Source organism: Pristiophorus japonicus, chromosome 8 (genome assembly GCF_044704955.1).
Source record: "Pristiophorus japonicus isolate sPriJap1 chromosome 8, sPriJap1.hap1, whole genome shotgun sequence".
Taxonomy (NCBI): domain Eukaryota; kingdom Metazoa; phylum Chordata; class Chondrichthyes; family Pristiophoridae; genus Pristiophorus; species Pristiophorus japonicus.
Genome location: NC_091984.1, coordinates 237,537,842 through 237,558,444, shown reverse-complemented (window position 1 = coordinate 237,558,444; position 20,603 = coordinate 237,537,842).

Genomic DNA, 20,603 nt, shown 5'->3' with positions numbered 1-20,603 from the left:
ACGGAAGAGAGGCAGGCAGTCGGGCTGAATGACCCCTCGACCGTCCGCTGCCTGGACTGGTTAATGGCACCCTTGGCCATGCCCAGGAGCAGTCCTACAAGGAGGCCTTCCGACCTGCCCAGTCCCCTCCGCTCAGGGTGCCCAAAGATCAGGACATGGGACTGAAGTGCAAACAGAATTTGAGGAGCAGCCCCTTCAAATAATGGACATGGGGCTGCATCCTCACACAATCTATATATATGTGGAACACGGACTCCTCCAGACCGCAGAAATTGCAGGCGGACTGGGAGCCCGTGAACCGACTTAAAAACTTATTGCACGGGACTGCTCCGTGAAACACCCTCCAGACCAAGTCCCCAATAAATAGAAACATAGAAAATAGGTGCGGGAGTAGGCCATTCGGCCCTTCGAGCCTGCACCACCATTCAATAAGATCAATAAGATTATTCCTGCTTTCTCTCCACACTTTTGATCCCTTTAGCTGTAAGGGCCATATCTAACTCTCTTTTGAATATATCCAATGAACTGGCATCAACAACTCTCTGCGGCTGGGAATTCCACAGGTTAACAACCCTCTGAGTGAAGAAGTTTCTCCTCATCACAGTCCTAAATGGCCTACCCCTTATCCTAAGACTGTGTCCCCTGGTTCTGGACTTCCCCAATATCGGGAACATTCTACCCGCATCTAACCTGTCCCGTCCCGTCAGAATCTTACATGTTTCTATGAGATCCCCTCTCATCCTTCTAAACTCCAATGTATAAAGACCCAGTTGATCCAGTCTCTCCTCATATTTTAGTCCTGCCATCCCGGGAATCAGTCTGGTGAACCTTCGCTGCACTCCCTCAATAACAAGAATGTCCTTCCTCAGATTAGGAGACCAAAACTGAACACAATATTCCAGGTGAGGCCTCACCAAGGCCCTGTACAACTGCAGTAAGACCTCCCTGCTCCTATACTCAAATCGCCTAGCTATGAAGGCCAACATACCATTTGCCTTCTTCACCGCCTACTGTACCTGTATGCCAACTTTGAATGACTGATGCACCATGACACCCAGAGGGAGGACTCCCGCGTAGAGGGACTCCATCGGGGACCCCCGTCTCTTCTGGATGGCAAAATGGTGCACCATGGCGTGTTCGGACAGCAGACGAGGACGGCAAAGTGGCGAGTGTGCAGGAATCCCCTCCCTCCACGCAGAACTGAAAGACACGGATGGAGTGCAACAGCTCGACAAATCTGTGAGCATATTCAGAGGTGAATACATTGCAGCGCCCTTGTGAAGCGCCGTTAAGAACATAATAACAAAAGAAATAGGAGCAGGAGTCGGCCATTTGGCCCCTCGAGCCTAGGCGGTATCTAAATGCAAGTTGTGACAACACCTTTAATGGAGTAAAATGTCTGAAGGCCCTTCGAGGAATCTAAGCATTGCATCCAATGTCTTAAACTCTTAGCTTTAGTGAGGCAGTTGCACGATTTAAATAAAGTTCTTCGTTAAACTATTGACAAAATCATTGGAATACCGCTTCCTGTTTACTACAGGAAGTGAGGCAACAGGATTTCCTGTAAACAGCTGTGAAAAAGAGTCAACGTATTGTAGAAACAGCTATGTTTCTGTGCATCTCAGTCCATTGATTGTCTGGAATGACGAGTTTCAATCTGTTAGCTAATTTGTAATTGATTTTCAGAAAATTAGAGCACTGTGGTGGGTGGGGGCGGAATGCGTGTTGTCCATATTATAAACTATTGATGGCTGCTAGGCTTCACAGGAGACGGGTAGACCGTGACTCTGTGCTTTGGTGTAAAACGGGTGATAGCGAGACAGCAACTGGGTTTAACCTTTCTCCCAATCTTTAGGAAGGATGTGAAGGCCTTCGAGAGGGTGCAGAAAAGATTTAAAGAAAGACTTGCATTTATATAGCGCCTTTCATGACCACCGGATGTCTCAAAGCATTTTACAGCCAATGAAGTTAATTTTGGCGTGTAGTCACTGTTGTAATGTGGGAAAGGCGACAGCTCAATTTGCGCACAGCAAGCTCCCACACACAGCAATGTTATAATGACCACACAATCTGTTTTTTTGTTATGTTGAGCGAGGGATACCCCAGCATCGAAGCACTGACCACACTCGACCAGCTCCGTTGGGCAGGTCACATTGTCCGAATGCTCGACACGAGGCTCCCAAAGCAAGCGCTCTACTTGGAACTCCTTCACGGCAAGCAAGCCCCAGGTGGGCAGAGGAAACGTTTCAAGGACACCCTCAAAGCCTCCCTGATAAAGTGCAACATCCCCACCGACACCTGGGAGTCCCTGGCCAAAGACCACCCTAAGTGGAGGAAGTGCATCCGGGAGGGCGCTGAGCACCTCGAGTCTCGTTGCCGAGAGCATGCAGAAACCAAGCGCAGGCAGCGGAAGGAGCGTGCGGCAAACCAGTCCCACCCACCCTTTCCTTCAACCACTGTCTGTCCCACCTGTGACAAGGACTCTGGCTCTCGTATTGGACTGTTCAGTCACCTGAGAACTCACTTTTAGAGTGGAAGCAAGTCTTCCTCGATTCCGAGGGACTGCCTGCGATGATGATGAAACACTGTGTGTGTGCTAGGCCCATGCAGCAGAGCTGGTCTCCAATCGTCTTGGATCCCCTTGCCATTGGACCAAGACCTCGCTCTGCCAAACCCGTGTGGTAACTGGTGTACTACAGCCACCCCATGTTAAAAGAAGTCACGCACAAGTATCTTCCACTCTTTAAAAATGAAGTTCGGGACCGGGAACATCAGGGCCCTCGTGGGCAACCCCAACAGCGATAGACCGGAACACTGTACGGCTATCGTTGGCCGGAAACTCAGACGATTCGACATAGACATCGCCGCTTAAGTCATCCTCCACTCCGAGGAATTGCCTAAGAGACTGAGGGAGCACCGCACTGTCGGAGGGGCAGTGCTGAGAGTGCACCGCACTGGCGGAGGGGCAGTGCTGAGGGGGCACCGCACTGTTGGAGGGGCAGTACTGAGGGAGCGCCACACTGTCAGAAGGGCAGTACTGAGGGAGCGCCACACTGTCAGAGGAGCAGTACTGAGGGAGCACCGCACTGTCGGGAGGGCAGTGCTGAGGGAGCGCCACACTCAGAGGAGCAGTACTGAGGGAGCACTGCACTGTTGGTGGGGCAGTACTGAGGGAGCACCGCACTGTCGGGGGGGCAGTACTGAGGGAGCACCGCACTGTCGAGGGGGCAGTACTGAGGGATTGCTGCACTGTCGGGGGGGCAGTACTGAGGGAGTGCTGCACTGTCGGGGGTGGCAGTACTGAGGGAGTGCTGCACTGTCGGAGGGGCCATCTTTTGGATGAGACGTTAAACCGAGGCCCTATCTGCCCTTTCAGATGGATGTAAAAAATCACGTGCCCACTATTTGAAAGGAATTTTGGTCCCCTGGCCAATAGTTATCCCTCAATCAACATCACAAAAGATGATCTGGTCATTGTCACAGTGCTGTTTGTGGGAGCTTGCTGTGCGCAAATTGGCTTCTGTGTTTCCCACATTTCAACAGTGACTACACCACTTCAAAAGTGCTATTGAGATGTCCCACGTTTGTGAAAGGTGCTATAGAAATGTAGTGTAGGATTTGCGTTCTGGAGAGGCACAATGAACCCACAACCCAGACTGAGGCGAGGGTGCTACCCAGGAGCCATGGCTGGGAGGCCGTTTCTTGGGTAGCAGGAGTTAGAATTACCCTCTCTAGCCGCACATTTACTTCTCTAATCCGCCTGTTCAGATACTCGTTGCTAATCCAGAGATTACAAGCAGCCCAAGCCCCAAACCTTGGTTTTGTTTGTCAGAGCAGTACTTAAATTAATACATTACTTTCAACGTTAAGGTTACTAACATTCAAAGAATCCATCAAATCTCACAGCACAGCAGGAGGCCATTGGGCCCATCGAGCCTGTGCCGGCTCTGTGACAGAGCGATCCAATCAGTCCCACTCCCCCCGCTCTTTCCCCACAGCCCTGTGAATTGAATTATTTCTTCTGTTATGGAGACTGCACACCAGGGCACGAGGGAGGAACAACAAATATGCAGGGCCACTGATTTATGGTGACAGAATAGATCCAATTCTGTTCTTATTAAGTGGGTCTCTGGGATTTAATCGGAATGCATTGTGTGAGCGTATCCATTTATAGACAGGCTCAGTCTGTGCTGACTGAATAAATCTCATTTCTTTTCCAGGGATTTATACTGGTGTTTGAAGGAGTCAAATGCTATCCATTTGTCCGTGTAAACCTCAAATCAATTGACTTGCGGCCTTAAGGATTTGCAAGTTCCCACAAGAGTGGTGAATCTTGAGTTGCCGTTAATCTCGGTATGTGTGACGGACGGGGTCCAGTGTCTGGTGTCCGAAGACTGGGTCTGGTGTCAGGATACAGGATCCAGAGACGGGGTCCGGTGCCCGGAGATGGGAGACGGGGTCCAGTGCTGTCAGGACGCAGTCTGCAAGTTCCGGAGACCAATTTGCATTACAAAAATTCAATTTATCTTCAGAACAGGCAGCATTGGGAAGAAAATCATGGCATCCTACAGCAGAGGCCATTCGGCCCATCGCCCCGTGCCGGCTCATTGAATGAGCAATCCAATTAGTCCCAATCCCCCCTGCTCTTTCCCCCAGCTGGCAGCCTTAGTGCAGTGGGCAGCACTCTCGCCTCTGAGTCAGCAGGTTGTGGGTTCAAGTCCCACTCCAGGGACTTGAACCCACACTCCTAGTGCAGTACTGAGGGAGCACCGCACTGTCGGAGGGGCAGTGCTGAGGGAGCACCGCACTGTCGGAGGGGCAGTGCTGAGGGAGCACCGCACTGTCGGAGGGGCAGTACTGAGGGAGTGCTGCACTGCCGGAGGTGCCGTCTTTCAGATAAGCCATTAAGCCAAGGCCCAGTCTGCCCTCTAAGGTGGATGTAAAAGATCCCACGGCACTATTTCGAAGAAGAACAGGGGAATTCCTCTGCTGTCCTGGCCAATATTTGTCCCTCAACCAATATCACTAAAACAGATTATCCCGTCATTATTCCATTGCTGTTTGTGGGAGCTTGCTGTGCGCAAATTGGCTGGCGTGTTTCCTACATTACAACAGTGACTACACTTCAAAAAAAAAAGTACTTAATTGGCTGTAAAACGCTTTGGGGATGTCCTGAGGCTATATGAATGCAAATTCTTCTTACTCCCCTTCAAGCAGTAAGATTTGGGTAGTTACAATACAAACATCCTTCATTGCACTTTGAGACTTCTGTGAGATCAGGCGAGGGAATAGACGATAGAAATGCAAGTTCGTTTTTCAATTTGTCGTGATAAAGCACTCGAGGTGGAAGCTGATGAAAGGCCCCGATGAGCAATTGGCAAGCGATTGTTCGCGCGACATTTGGGAGGTTCACGTTCGCTGGTCAAGCTGATAATGAAACGGTAACGAGAGGCCAGAAGTTTCAGGTCTTCGCAAACAGAATTAAGTGTGAATTTGGCAGAAAACTTTTGTGCCGAGAATCCACTGGCACAGATTGGTCACACACAATCCATAAACTCCTGCAAAAGGGAATAAAGAGTGGCTCAAATGGAGGAATTCAAAGGGGACTGAGCAGCAGATGTAGAACTAAAGACCAGCGTCAATGTGATGGGCCAAAGTGGCACGGTACCATTCTATGATTAAAGTGTCGATATAAGTCTCCTTCCAGCCGCTTTTTTAAAGAAGGTTCTGGAACCCAATTGAAAATGAAACATCAGTTATTGGCTACAGTGGCTCCTGGTTAACCAACGCCTCGATTTTAAAGTTCTCATCCTTGTTTTCAAATGGCCCTCGCCCCTCCCTATCTCTGTAATCCCCTCCAGCCCCACAACCCCCCTCCCCCCTCCCCCCGAGATGTCTGCGCTCCTCCAATTCTGCCCTCCTGAGCATCCCTGATTATAATCGCTCCACCATCGGTGGCCGTGCCTTCAGCTGCCTGGGCCCCAAGCTCTCAAACTCCCTCCCTAAACCTCTCCGTCTCTCTCTCCTCCTTTAAGACGCTCCTTAAAACCTATCTCTGCGACCCAGCTTTTGGTCACCTGTCCCAATATCTCCTTATGTGGCTCAGTGTCAAAATTTTATCTGCTATTCGCTCCTGTGACGGGCCTTGGGACATTTTGCACATTAAAGGCACTATATAAATGCAAATTGATGTTGGGACTAAGAGAAATAAGAAACATGTGGAAGAGAGAGGAACGGAGAGGGTATATAGTCAGCGGCGTGGAACAAATTAGTCCCAAGGAAAATAATTTACTAGAACCAGGGATGAGGGGCTTTGGTTACGTGCAGAGACTGGAGAAACTGGGGTTCTCCTTAGGGCAGCGACGGTTAAAGGAGAAACCTCTTTACCCAGAGAGTGGTGAGAATGTGGAACTTGCTGCCACAGGGAAGGGTTGAGGCGAATAGTATCGATGTATTTAAGGGGAGGCTGGACAAGCGTATGGGGGAGAAGGGAATAGAGGGTTACATAGAAACATAGAAATTTACAGCGCAGAAGGAGGCCATTCCGGCCCATCGTGTCCACACCGGCCGACAAAGAGCCGCTCGGCCCTCGGTCAGCAGCCCTGAAGGTTACATGTAAACCTACGAACAATGAACAATGACGGAAAGGCAAAGAGCACCCGGCCCAACCAGTCCGCCCCACACAACCGTGACACTCCCTGCACTGAAACATTCTACACTGCACCCCAACCGGAGCCATGTGATCTCCTGGGAGAGGCAAAAAAACAGATTAAAAACCCAGGCTAATTTTGGGAGAAAAAATCTGGGAAAATTCCTCTCCGACCCATCCAGGCGATCGAAACTAGTTCAGGAGATCACCCTGGCCGTATTCGATACCCTGCAGTACTTACCATCGTACGCTGATAGATTTACATGAGGAAAGAGGATTTACATGAGGAGGGGGCTCCTGTGAAGCGCCATGGGACATTTTACTGCATTAAAGGCGCTATATTAATGCAAAGTGTTCCAGCACAGCCTTTGGTCACCTGAGGAAGAGAGTGTTTGAAGACCAGGAACTCAAATCTGGTATGAAGCTTATGGTCTACAGGGCTGTAGCGATACCCGCCCTCCTGTCTGGCTCAGAGACATGGACCATATACAGCAGACGCCTCAAATCACTGGAGAAATACCACCAGTGCTGCCTCCACAAGATCCTGCAAATCCCCTGGGAGGACAGATGCACCAACATCCATGTTTTCACTCAGGCCAACATCCCCAGCATCGAAGCACTGACCACACTCGACCAGCTCCGTTGGGCGGGCCACATTGTCCGCATGCCCGACACGAGACGCCCAAAGCAAGCGCTCTACTCGGAGCTTAGACAGGGCAAGCGAGCCCCAGGTGGGCAGAGGAAATGTTTCAAGGACACCCTCAAAGCCTCCCTGATAAAATGCAACATCCCCACCGACACCTGGGAGTCCCTGGCCAAAGACCGCCCTAAGTGGAGGAAGATAATCCGGGAGGGCGCTGAGCACCTCGAGTCTCGTCGCCGAGAGCATGCAGAAACCAAATGCAGGCAGCGGAAGGAGCGTGCGGCAAACCAGTCCCACCCACCCTTTCCCTCAACCACTGTCTGTCCCACCTGTGACAGAGACTGTAATTCCTGTATTGGACTGTTCAGTCACCTGAGAACTCACTTTTAGAGTGGAAGCAAGTCTTCCTCGATTCCGAGGGACTGCCTATGATGATGATGACTCCCTCAGCGCTGCACTGGGTGCATTAGCCTAGATTTTTGTGCTCAAGTCCCACTCCAGGGACTTTGAACCCACAACCTTCTGACAGAGGCGAGGGTGCTGCCCACTGAGCCACGACTGACAGTAGATGGTCGAATCTCTGGCGCTAGCACTCACAGCTCGGAGTCCGTTCCTCGAGGTTAGTTTCCACAACCGCAGGACAACAGTCGGGTGGTGACACTAGATAATTCAGGGGCTGGATGACCGTGGGAAATGTAGTCAGTCGTATTCGAAGCGAAGCTTCTTTTATGGCTCGTCCCGACGGCTTTAAAACTTGCCAGATCAAAGATTTAATGCCGTGGCTGCAACACACGTACGAATAGGGCTCCAGGAAAGAATTTGGTTTTGCTTATAATGACTTTTTTTTTATTCGTTGCCAACCTTTCCAATTCTTTGTCAGATCACAAACGCCAGAGGTCACCTTGCACACGCCAAGGATCACTCTGCGCCAATGCTCTTAGCCAAAAGGCCTAGAGCCACTGCACCGTTCCTGGAAGTACTGCCATACCAGGTTCGTGCCATGGAGGTGGATGGGTCAGGTCCCCCACACACCTCCTATTACAAACCAATCACACTTCCCTCGTTCAGTAATCGCTTCATTCACCGTCGCCGGGATAGCTCTCACCGTCTGGTTTTCCTGGTGGTCCCACCATGGTGCCCTAGAGTGTTGGCGTCAATCTAAAATCGAGCAATGTGGAAACCGGGGAGGGGGGGGTGGGGGGCATTGCACACCGGCTTGACGCTCCCAGGCGATGCTGCTCCGCAAAACCGGCGACTAAATTCCCGGCGGGGCGCTGGGAACTGGCTCCCCCACCTGCAAACCATTTGCATATTGATTACCGCCGCTCCCTATAGAGGCACAGGGACAACAGAAATCCAGCTCGTGTATGATTCTACGTGAATCAACCTGTGATTCTTCCAGTTGAACTTGGGAACGAGTTGATTTATTTTGTTCTATTTCTAGTCGGAGAGGAGATGTCTAAGTTCTTAACAATCACTTTTTCAGGCAGCATACATTCTTGAGTAGACCGATGCTCTGCACTGAGCAATTCCACACTCTCTCAGTCGGCAATGTCACCGGGGTCTGTAGCGACACATTTTATGATCAAGATAAAATTATGGGAAATTTATACAGTGAGATTTCTGGGAAAGATGCCCAGGGTTTTGTGGAGGGTGCAGGGGATTTACCAGAATGGTTCTGGGGGATGAGGGACTTCAGTTACGTGGATAGACTGGAGAAACTGGGATTGTTAGAACAGAGAAGGTTAAGGGGAGGTTTAATTGTGTTGTTCAAAATCATGAGGCATTTTGATAGAGTCAATAGAACATAAGAACCTAAGAATTAGTAACAGGAGTAGGCCATCTAGCCCCTCGAGCCTGCTCCGCCATTCAACAAGATCATGGCTGATCTGGCCGTGGACTCAGCTCCACTTACCCGCCCGCTCCCCGTAACCCTTAATTCCCTTATTGGTTAAAAATCTATCTATCTGTGATTTGAATACATTCAATGAGCTAGCCTCAACTGCTTCCTTGGGCAGAGAATTCCACAGATTCACAACCCTCTGGGAGAAGAAATTCCTTCTCAACTCAGTTTTAAATTGGCTCCCCTTAATTTTGAGGCTGTGCCCCCTAGTTCTAGTCTCCCCGACCAGTGGAAACAACCTCTCTACCTCTATCTTGTATCCCTTTCATTATTTTAAATGTTTCTATAAGATCACCCCTCATCCTTCTGAACTCCAACGAGTAAAGTCCCAGTCTACTCAATCTATCATCATAAGGTAACCCCCTCATCTCCGGAATCAGCCTAGTGAATCGTCTCTGTACCCCCTCCAAAACTAGTATATCCTTCCTTAAGTAAGGTGACCAAAACTGCACGCAGTACTCCAGGTGCGGCCTCACCAATACCCTGTACAGTTGCAGCAGGACCTCCCTGCTTTTGTACTCCATCCCTCTCGCAATGAAGGCCAACATTCCATTCGCCTTCCTGATTACCTGCTGCACCTAGGAAGAACGGTTTCCAATGGCAGGAGGGTCAGTAACCAGAGAACACAGATTTAAGGTGATCGGCAAAAGAACCAGAGGGGGTGATGAGGAAACATTCCTTTTTACGCAGCGAGTTGTGATCGGGAACGCGCTGCCTGAAAGGGCGGTGGGAGCAGATTCAATAGTAACTTTCAAACCGGGAATTGGATAAATACTTGAAAATAAAAAAATATAGCCGGGCTGTGGGGAAAGAGCGGGGGGAGTGGGACTGATTGGATCGCTCTCTCACAGAGCCGGCACAGGAACGATGGGCCGAATGGCCTCCTTCTGTGCTGTGGGATTGTGCAGGCGGGAAATTCGGCTGTGCAGCGCCTCTGTTACCGCCCTGGCAGTTTGCTGGTGGTTTTCCGGCAGCACAACACGCTACGACCTCGCTGTGTACTTTCAGTCTGATCATGCCGTCCGTCGTCGTGCAACGACCCGCTGGCAAAATTAGGGGCGGCTGCCCCATGTAGCGCCCGCCCCCAATCACGCACGAGAAAGCAGGCGCTATCTGCAGCCTATTTAACGGGAGGGAGGAGGAGCATTAATCGGAGGTCACATTGAGAGCAATGTTTGCACTCAGCAAGCTACATCAACCTCGAACTTTAACGCGGCAGATTTATCTGCCATTACAGAGTCCTTACAGCTTGAGTGAAATAATTCAATAGGTGCATTACTAGTTCGCCAATGTCGTCTACTCCATGCTCTGATTAGATGGCGTCAAGATAAAAGGGCTGTTGCCCTTGTCGGGCCACAGACATCTGAACAGGACCCCCCCCACGGGTTTACAGGCAGCAACGCTCATACCTCCAGCTCCCCGAGGAGCAGTGTGAGAGAAGGCTGAGGGAGCTATGCCAGCTCCTACAGGCAGACCCATACCTCACCAGGCACCAGGACTGCGCTGCCCGTGACACTGGCCTTCTATGCCTCTGGCTCCTTCGAGGCAGCAGCGGGGGACATATGCAGCATCAGGTGCAGTCAATCGGTATAGTTAAAAAGTTAACATTTATTTTAAAAATGGCTTCACCTCTGCTTTGGCCCTAAATAACTAAGGAAATCCTTTTGCCAAAAGCCGCAATAATTCGATAAACATCACACATCCTGGAGAAATAACCTTTTATTTCTGCCGCTCTCACTTCCTGCAACAGAGGGGCAGTACTGAGGGAGTGCTGCAATGTCGGAGGGGCGGTACTGAGGGAGCGCCGCACTGTCAGAGGGGCAGTACTGAGGGAGTGCTGCACTGTCGGAGGGGCAGTACTAAGGGAGCACTGCACTGTCAGAGGGGCAATGCTGAGGGAGTGCTGCACTGTCGGAGGTGCCGTCTTTCAGATGAGACATTAAACCGAGGCCCCGTTGCCCTCTTGGGTGGACACATAAGATCCCATGGTACAATTTCGAAGAAGAGCAGGGAGTCATCCCGAGTGTCCTGGGCAATATTTATCCCTCAATCAACATCACAAAAAACAGATTATCTGGTTATTATCACATTGTGGAAGCTTGCTGTGCGCAAATTGGCTGCCACTTTTCCAACATTACATCAGTGACTACATGCCAAAAGTTCTTCATTGGGTGTAAAGCATTTTGGGACGTCCGGTGGTCGTGAAAGGTGCTATAGAAATGTAAGTCTTTCTTTCCCCATTTGGCCCATTGTTCCTTTGCCTGATCTCTGGAAGAGCTGTCCATGCTCTCCTTACCCCTTTCTTTCCTTATTCAATCCATCCGGATCTCCAGAACCGTTCTCCACTAAGACCCATTCGATGGACTTTCCTCATCGCCTATTAAAAGTTTACTTTCCAAATATTTATTCAATTCCCTTTTAAATACTATTAAGGATGACCCTCACAACCCTCTGCATAAAAAAAAATCCTTACCTCTCCTTTCATTTGTTTGGCAATTAGCTTATATTTCATGCACTACAGTTGCTGGCTCATCAAGATGTAGAATCATTTTTCCCAGCTTAAAACCCTCCTCATTCTCAACATTTCTAGTTCGGAGAAGTTCAAGAGGGAATTCTTAGGCAGTCCCTCAGAGTCGAGGAAGACTTGTTTCCACACTAATGAGTTCTCCGGTGACTGATGAGACCAATGCGGGACCTACAGTCTCTGTCATGGGTGGGGTAGACGGTGGTTGGAGGGACGGGAGGGTGAGGTGCTTGGGTTGCCGTACGCTCCTTCCGCTGTTTGCGCTTGGCTTCCGCGTGCTCCCAGTGAAGAGACTCGAGGTGTTCAGCCCCCTCCCGGATGCTCCTCCTCCATTTTGAGTGGTCTTGGGCCAGGGACCCCCAGGTGTGGGTGGGGATGTTGCATTTTATCAAGGAGGCTTTGAGGGTGTCCTTGAAATGTTTCCTCTGCCCACCTGGGGCTCGCTTGCCATGTAGAGCGTTTGTTTCGGGAGACTCGTATCGGGCATGCGGGCGACGTGGCCCGCCCAACGGAGCTGGTCGAGTGTGGTCAGTGCTTCGATGCTGGGGTTGTTGGCTTGATCGAGGACACTGACATTGGTGTGTCTGTCCTCCCAGGGGATTTGCAGGATCTTGCAGAGGCAGCACTGGTGGTACTTCTCCAGTGTTTTGAGGTGCCTGCTGTACATAGTCCATGTCTCTGAGCCATACAGGAGGGCGGGTATCACCACTGCTCTGTAGACCATGAGCTTGGTGCCGGGTTTGAGGTCCTGGTCTTCGAACACTCTCTTCTTCAGGCGACCGAAGGCTGCACTGATGCACTGGAGGCGGTGTTGGACCTCGTCATCGATGTCTGCCCTTGTTGACAGTAGGCTCCCGAGGGATGGAAAATGGTCCACGTTGTCCAAGGCTTTGTCATGGATCTTGATAACTGGGGAGGCAGTACTGTGTTGGGGAGGGCAGGTTGGTGGAGGACCTTTGTCTTATGGATGTTTAGTGTAAGGCCCATGCTTCCGTACGCCTCGGTGAAGGTGTTGACGATGGCTTGGAGTTCGACCTCCGAGTGTGCATAGACGATGGGATGACATTGGATCTGGTCTGGAGGCGACGGAGGTTGAACAGTTTCCCGTTTGTTCTGTAGATTAGCTCCGCTCCAGCGGGGAGCTTACTGAGGGTGAGATTGAGCATTGCAGCGAGGAAGATCGAGAAGAGCATTGGTGCGATGACAGCCCTGCTTGACCCTGGTCCAAACGTGGATTGGGTCTGTGGTGGATCCGTTGGTCAGGATCACAACTTGCATGTCATCGTGAAGCAGGTGGAGGAAGGTGACAAACTTTTGGGGGCAACCGAAATGGGCGAGGACGCTGCATAATCCCTCTTGGGTTGACAGTGTCAAAGGCCTTTGTGAGGTCAAGGAAGGCCATGTACAAGGGTTGGTTCTGTTCCCTGCGTTTCTCTTGAGTTTGACGCGTGGTGAAGATCATGTCCGTTGTACCCCTCAGTGGACGAAATCCGCACTGAGACTCTGGGAGAAGCTTTTCAGCCACAGGGAGAAGACGGTTGAGGAGGATTCTTGCGATAAGGAAATATGATTGTAACAAAGAGGGACTAAAGAAAGGGAGGCTATTTTTTCACTTTTTTTCAAAAAATTCTTTATTAAGAATTTGTCAAAATCTATTTCAACACTGTCAACATTCACTTCAATACAATCCACAAATTACATTACATATAACCCTGTATAAATTAAATGCAGTACATGGTACTCAATGTACGAATGGATTACAAGCGCATTTCATTCGAATATTTTCTGATACAGCCCGAGGGGGGTGGGGGGGGGGAGGTTATATTGGTTCCAGCCCCTTGGTGTACAAAGGCGGGAGGCCCTTAAACTGTGTCCCTGCCCCATCGTGCCTTTGCAGCGGCTACACCAAGCTTCAGGTCATCTCTCAGCGCGTAGTCCTGGACCTTGGAACGTGCCAGCCTGCAACGCTCGGTCGTGGGCAGTTCCTTGCTCTGGAAGACCAGCACGTTTCGGGCAGACCAAAGGGGCCTCTTTCACCGAGTTGATGTCTGTCTCGGTGTGCGTCCCCGGGAACAGTCCGTAGAGCACAGAGTCCTGTGTCACGGAGCTGCTCGGGATGAACCTCGGCAGCATCCCTTTCCAGACCTTGTTTGCAAAGGCACGTCCCTGAAGGAGATGGGTGATGGTCTTGTCTGCACCACAGCCGACTGGAGGGCAGTGTGCCTTGGTGCCGAGACACCAGCTGGGCCCAAAGGATCAGACGGGGAGCGTCCCTCTCAGCACCAGCCAAGCTACATCTCGGTGCTTGTTGGGAAGCTCTGGCGATGAGGCATTCTGCCAAATGTCTTCGACAGTCTGCTCGAGGAACCACCCGACAGGATCCACTATCTCCTTCTTCCCTATTTTTTCACTAATGCCTCTCATCTTTCAGTAAATCTCTTCTGTACTCTGTCCAAAGCTTTAACATCCTTCCCAAAGTCATCATCATAGGCGGTTCCCTCGTGTCGAGGATGACTTACTTCCACGCCAAAAAGGGATGAGTTCACAGGTGTTTCAATGAAGGACCTCATATTCCAGATCCCGAACTACATCCTGAAGGGTGGAAGATGCCTGTGGTTGGATTTTTTTAACGTGGGGTGACCGTTGCACACCAGCCACCGCACGGGCTTGACAGAGATTGGGCTTGGTCCAGTGGCAAGGGTTAACCAGGACGACTGGAGACCAGCTCTGCTGCACGGGCCTAGTGCGCACACATAACGCAGTGTGGGCTGGGCCCGTGCTGCCCCTGGGCCCTCGCCTCTGCTGGGCCCCGAACACGCGCCTCCCCTGGGCCCCGATCACGTCCCACCACGATCTCTCGCCGCTCCTTCGCCCCGACCTCGCCGCTCCCGCTGTACCTGCCCCACGCTCCAATCAGCGACCTGGACCTTGGTGACATCTGATCCAGTCGCTCTCTTCACAGCCGTTGCTCTCCTGAACCCGGCCCGTGCTGCACCTTGGGGCCAGTACGCTGCCAAGCTGCTCCTTTTTAGGCCCCGACCTGCTGATGGTCCTTGCTGGTCGGGGCCGCCACGCCGATTGTTGGGCTGGGCTCTGCGCTGCTCCTTCAGTGAATGAATAAATTAAATATATTAGCAGGGCAGGGCAGGCGATGTGTTACTGCTGCTGCACGTGGGAGCTGGTTGACTCCCACTGGACACACTTTTTCTAACTGTGGCCTGAGCAATTCGAGCCAGGCCACTCAGGGGAGTGATGTTAGGAAGCACATCTCATCATAAAGGGCAGTGGGAATCTGGAACTCTCTCCCCCAAAAAGCTGTTGATTATTAACGTTTTATTTATTTGTTCATGGGATGTGGGCGTTGCTGGCAAGGCCGGCATTTATTGCCCATCCCTAATTGCCCCTTGAGAAGGTGGTGGTGAGCCGCCTTCTTGAACCGCTGCAGTCCGTGTGGTGAAGGTGTTCCCACAGTGCTGACTTTGTTGCAGTGGTTTGGTCCATCATTATCATCATTATCAGCAGCCCCTCGGAATCGAGGAAGACTTGCTTCCACTCTAAAAGTGAGTTCTCAGGTGACTGAACAGTCCAATATGGGAATTACAGTCTCTGTCACAGGTGGGACAGACAGTGGTTGGAGGAAAGGGTGGGTGGGACAGGTTTGCCGCACGCTCCTTCCGCTGCCTGCGCTTGGTTTCTGCATGCTCTCGGCGACGAGACTCGAGGTGCTCAGCGCCCTCCCGGACGCTCTTCCTCCACTCAGGGCGGTCTTTGGCCGGGGACTGCCAGGTGTTGGTGGGGATGTTGCATTTTATTCAGGAGGCTTTGAGGGTGTCCTTGAAACGTTTCCTCTGCCCACCTGGGGCTCGCTTGCCGTGTCGGAGTTCCGAGTAGAGCGCTTGCTTAGACAGTCTCGTGTCAGGTATGCGGACCGCCCGCCCAACGGAGTGTGGTCAGTGCTTCGATGCTGGCCTGAGCGAGGACAGTGACGGTTTGGTACAACAGAGTGTCTCGCTGGGCCATTTCGGAGGGCAGTTAAGAGTCAACCACATTGCTGTGGGTCTGGAGTCACATATAGGCCAGACCGGGTAAGGGCGGCAGATTTCCTTCCCTAAAGGAACATTAGTGAACCAGATGGGTTTTTACGACAATCCGGTCGTTTCATGGTCACCATTATTGACACTAGTTTTTTATTAAATTCCAGATTTATTTAATTAACTGAATTTAAATTCCCCAGCTCCGTGGTGGGATTTGAACTCATGTCCCCGGATCATTGGTCCAGGCCTCAGGATTACGAGTCCACTATGTTACCGTACCGGGGGTCAATTTAAAATGTAAAAACTGTGATTGCTAGATTTTTGTTAGTCAAGGATATTAAAGGTTGCGGACGCAGGCTGGATAAACTGAGTTGCGATCAAGATCAGACATGATCTCATTGGATGGCGGAACGGGTTCGAGGGGCTGAATGGCCTCCTCCTGTTTAGTATTACTTGTTTGATAACTGGTGCCTCTACTTATAAGGTCTTGGAATTAGCAGGATAAAATCGGCAGAGTAAATTCCCAATTATTTCAATTCCTGATCGAAGAGAAGACCTTTCACAAGGGAAGATGGAGCCTGCCTTGGCCTAGGGCTGATTAGCAGTCTGAACGTCTTGCCTTGCTCAACGATCAAATTTAACAAGCAGCCTTTCAATAATTAAAGCAGCCTCACCCAGCTGTCTCCTGTATTTGGTTAAAAAACACTCTTCAAGAGAATACATTGTCTGTTCAATCAAGATGCTGCTTGTAGCAAAAGGTGCTTTTCTGTTGATGCTCTCAGTAGCTCGGTAATCCAGAGGGAAGCTTTTCAGCATTTATAAGATTGTCAGCAAGGTTCGGGAATTAGATAGGCTGCACCAGACTATAAGAACATAAGGCATAGGAGCAGGAGTAGGCCATTTGGCCCCACGAGCCTGCTCCGCCATTCAATAAGATCATGGCTGATCCGATCATGGACTCAGCTCCACTTCCCTGCCCGCTCCCCATAACCCTTCACTCCCTTATCGCCCAAAAATCTGTCTATCTCCTCCTTGAATATATTCAATGTCCCAGCCTCCACAGTTCTCTGGGGCAGAGAATTCCACAGATTTACAAGCCTCTGAGAGAAGAAATTCCTCCTCATCTCCGTTTTAAATGGGCAGCCTCTTATTCTGAGACTATGTCCCCTAGTTCTAGATTCCCCCACAAGGGGAAACATCCTCTCTGCATCCACCCTGTCAAACCCTCTAAAATGGTCTAATGATGCAGAAAGTATAAAGAGTCATGATGTTTTCTCTAGCCAAAGAATTTTGCCTCTGTGGGTTATAATTACACAGTATTTACAGTACAGAAACAGGCCATTTGGCCCAACAGCTCCGTGCCGGTGTTTATGCTCCACACGAGCCTCCTCTCACCCCTCTTCATCTCACCCTCTCACCATATCCTTCTTTGTTGTTGTTGTTATTGACCAGCTAGCCTTCATCTCCTGTCCAATGTGGTGGCGTATCTAAGAGCATTGTGATCAGGAACAGGAACTCTGTCTGGTTTTATCTTTCCCTTCCCTAGTATAACAATCCAGATCGATTCGAGGGCCCGGTTGAGGCCCTGGGACAAGATAAGCTCTCTCAACAGGAAGCAAAGATCGTAGCTGCTAGATTTTCTTGGGGCTAGATTTTACACTTTTGTGCATATTGCCCAGAAATGGGTGATATTTCCGGCGTGGGTGGTAAAAATGGGTTTTCAGATCACCGGCTTCTCGCCCATTCTCAAAGCACCTGGTCTCCATTTTTGAAATTGGGCGTTACCGCGGGCGATATGAAATGGGCGTTAGCATTAAATCTCGCCGACCTTCTGCCGTAAAATGTCGCCATCCTTAGCAATGGCATGGCAACGCTCGATTCCCATGATTCAGGAGGTCAAGGGTCATCATGACATGCGCAGAAGAGGAGACAGGGAGAGAGGGAGCTCAGAGGCACTGAGAGCGTGTGTGGCTGTGGTGTGTGCTGGTCTGGCTGTTGTGGGAGGCACGAGGGAGATTCACCAGCAGCAAAAAGCCTGCTGAGCACCAAGAACGTAGTTGGCACCAAGTTTTTGTCCAACAAATAAGATATAAAATGGAAGGGATGGAGGAGGCCCTGGAGCTGGTCGCCGGGAACACTGGTGGCAGAGGGCTCCCAGTGGTCCCGGAGCGTGGCACTGCACCCCAAGGTGACGCACCCCCATTGCCAACCACACGAGAGCCAGCGGCAACATCTTGCTTCTGGCTCGGAGCACGTTCCCACCTCGGGACCGTTCTCTCCCGTATCCGTCCAAGCAGCGTTTCGGCCATTACCCCCCCACCCCCCCCAATGAAGCATCGTCTTAGGACCCCCTCAGCCAAGCGGTTTGGAGTCAGGAGGGGAAGGGGAAGGGGTAGAGATGGGGAGGAGAAGTGTGGGGGGGGGAGTGTGGAGTGTTGGTTTGTACAGAAAGACTGATAATTTCAGACTAATGTTCGGTTTAAGTGTTTTTTATTTAACAAAACCTTGTTGCGCATTGGCTCAGACAGCTGCACCATTACACGCTGGTGATTCCTTAACATCAAAGGGTAACTTCAATCAACTTAAACTTTAACTGTCACCAAGGTGATGCCCACCATTGCTGTATGACCTGCATACCCAGCAGTGTGTCAGGCTTGTAAAAAACACCAACTTTCTTTCAGGCAAAGCGATCATTGATGAGCTCCTGATGTAAGGCTGTTCCAGCTGACATGCCACCATGGGCCCTTTCATGCCGTCTACAGGGAGGCGGGGGCATGGCTTCAGCGTCAACCTGATTGTCTGGGTCAATGTCAGCGTCCGCCTTCTCGTCCTCCTCTTCCTCTCTCTGGTGAGGTGGACTGTCAGACTCATCAGGCAATTCTTGTCCCCTCCTGATAGCCAAGTTGTGCAGCATGGAGCACACCACCACAAATTGAGCTACCTGCTCAGGATGGTCCAGGCATCTAAAGCACTGCTTCAGCACTCCAATGGTTTTCTCCACGATATTGCGAGTGGCTCTGTGGCTCTCGTTATATCGCCTCTCGGCCTCGGTGTGGGTGTCACGCAGGGGGGTCATCAGCCAGCTGGTGAGACCATATCCTTTGTCACCAAGCATCCAGCATTGACCTTGTGGCTCATTGTTAAACAAGTCAGATACAGTGCTCTCACGCAGGATGTGAGCATCTTGGATGCTGCCGGGAAATTGAGCATTCTTTGCCATTATAATTTGCTGGTGGTCGACAACCAGTTGGACATTCAGGGAGTGGAATCCCTTGCGGTTACTGAAAACCTCAGCTTCCTGAAAAGGTGCCCGCATCACGATGTGTATACAATCTATTGCTCCCTGGACCTTGGGGAAGTTTGCAATTCTGGAGAATCCTAGAGCCCTCTCACTCTGTGCCCCCCTGGTTATAGGGAAGCTGATCAAGTCCCTCCTGTGTGCGTACAGGGTTTCAGTGACCTGTCTAATGCAGCGATGTATGGCATGCAGAGAAAGTCGGCAAGTGTCTCCAGCTATGGCCTGAAAAGAACCCAAATGCATAGAACGACAGTTTGACTTCGACAGACTGATGGTGCTGGCAGGCTGCAGATCTCCCCTTATGAGCTGGCATACCTCAGTGATAACCTCTTTGTGGACACAGTCTCCGAAGACAGGTGGTGTCGGGCAAGTTGAGGTATGACTGCTTGTCCTTGTACTTGTGGGGGGTGTAACGTCTGGTCCTCCTCATCAGTCTGGCATGTGTTACATTGGGCACATAATGCAGTGCAGCGTTCCTTCGGCGATGTCGAGTCTGCTGCCTGTATTTGGTCACCAAGAGAGAGTGAGAAAGGACAGGCCCCATTGCAGTAGCTCTCTGTTTTCCACCGATTGGTCACAAACAAGGAATGTCCCGACGAAGACACCTATTCAATTCCAATCGGTCACAGTATGGTCAAGATGTTTTTACAGATTTCACATCAACTCCAATAACCAGCAGAGTACATCCAAACTCCCCCGAGGTTGAAGCACAGCAGCCTTTTAAAGGACGCGACATGTGATGTAGAACATGGCGTCCATACCGCCGTGATTAGTTCCGGTTAGTTCCGCCTTTTGTGGGCGATATGTGTGCGAGGTGGTGAAATTGACGCTGGCCGATCTCATGGCCACTAGTTTCGGCAAATGTGATCTTTACGGCAAAAAAAGGTGGGCGGACGGTATTATTGAATCTCGGCGTTACACACATGGGGAAAGTAACGCTCAGTGATAAGTTTCCGAAAAATGCCCGTCAGTGTCCATTTTGTGGCTAAATGGGCGATATATGGGTGTTATACGTCATTTCAGTGGTAAAATGAGCGTTAAGTGGGCGTTAAGCAGGCAAAAATAGTGGAACATCTAACCCCTTGGCCTTTAAGGCTCAGTAGAACCATCACAAAATCTCAGACACAGCAGGAGGCCATTCTGCCCATCTTTCCTGTGCCGGCTCTGTGAAAGAGCTATCCGACTAGTCCCACTCCCCCCGCTCTTTCCCCACAGTTCAGCAAATTTCTCCTTTTCAAGTATTTATCCAATTCCCTGTTTGAAAGTTACTATTGAATCTGCTCCCACCGCCCTTTCAGGCAGTTCCCGATCACAACAACTCGCTACGTAAAAAAAGATCTCCTCGTCACCTCTCTGGTTCTTTTGCCGATCACCTTAAATCTGTGTCCCTCTGGTTTTCAACCCTCCTGCCACTGGAAACAGGTTCTCCCGAGGCGCTCTATCAAAACCCTCCATGATTTTGAACGTGTCTATCAAATCTCCCCTTAACCTGCTCTGTCCGTGGAGAACAAGCCAGGCGATATGTTTCCCCACCTTTGATACGACACTTTCT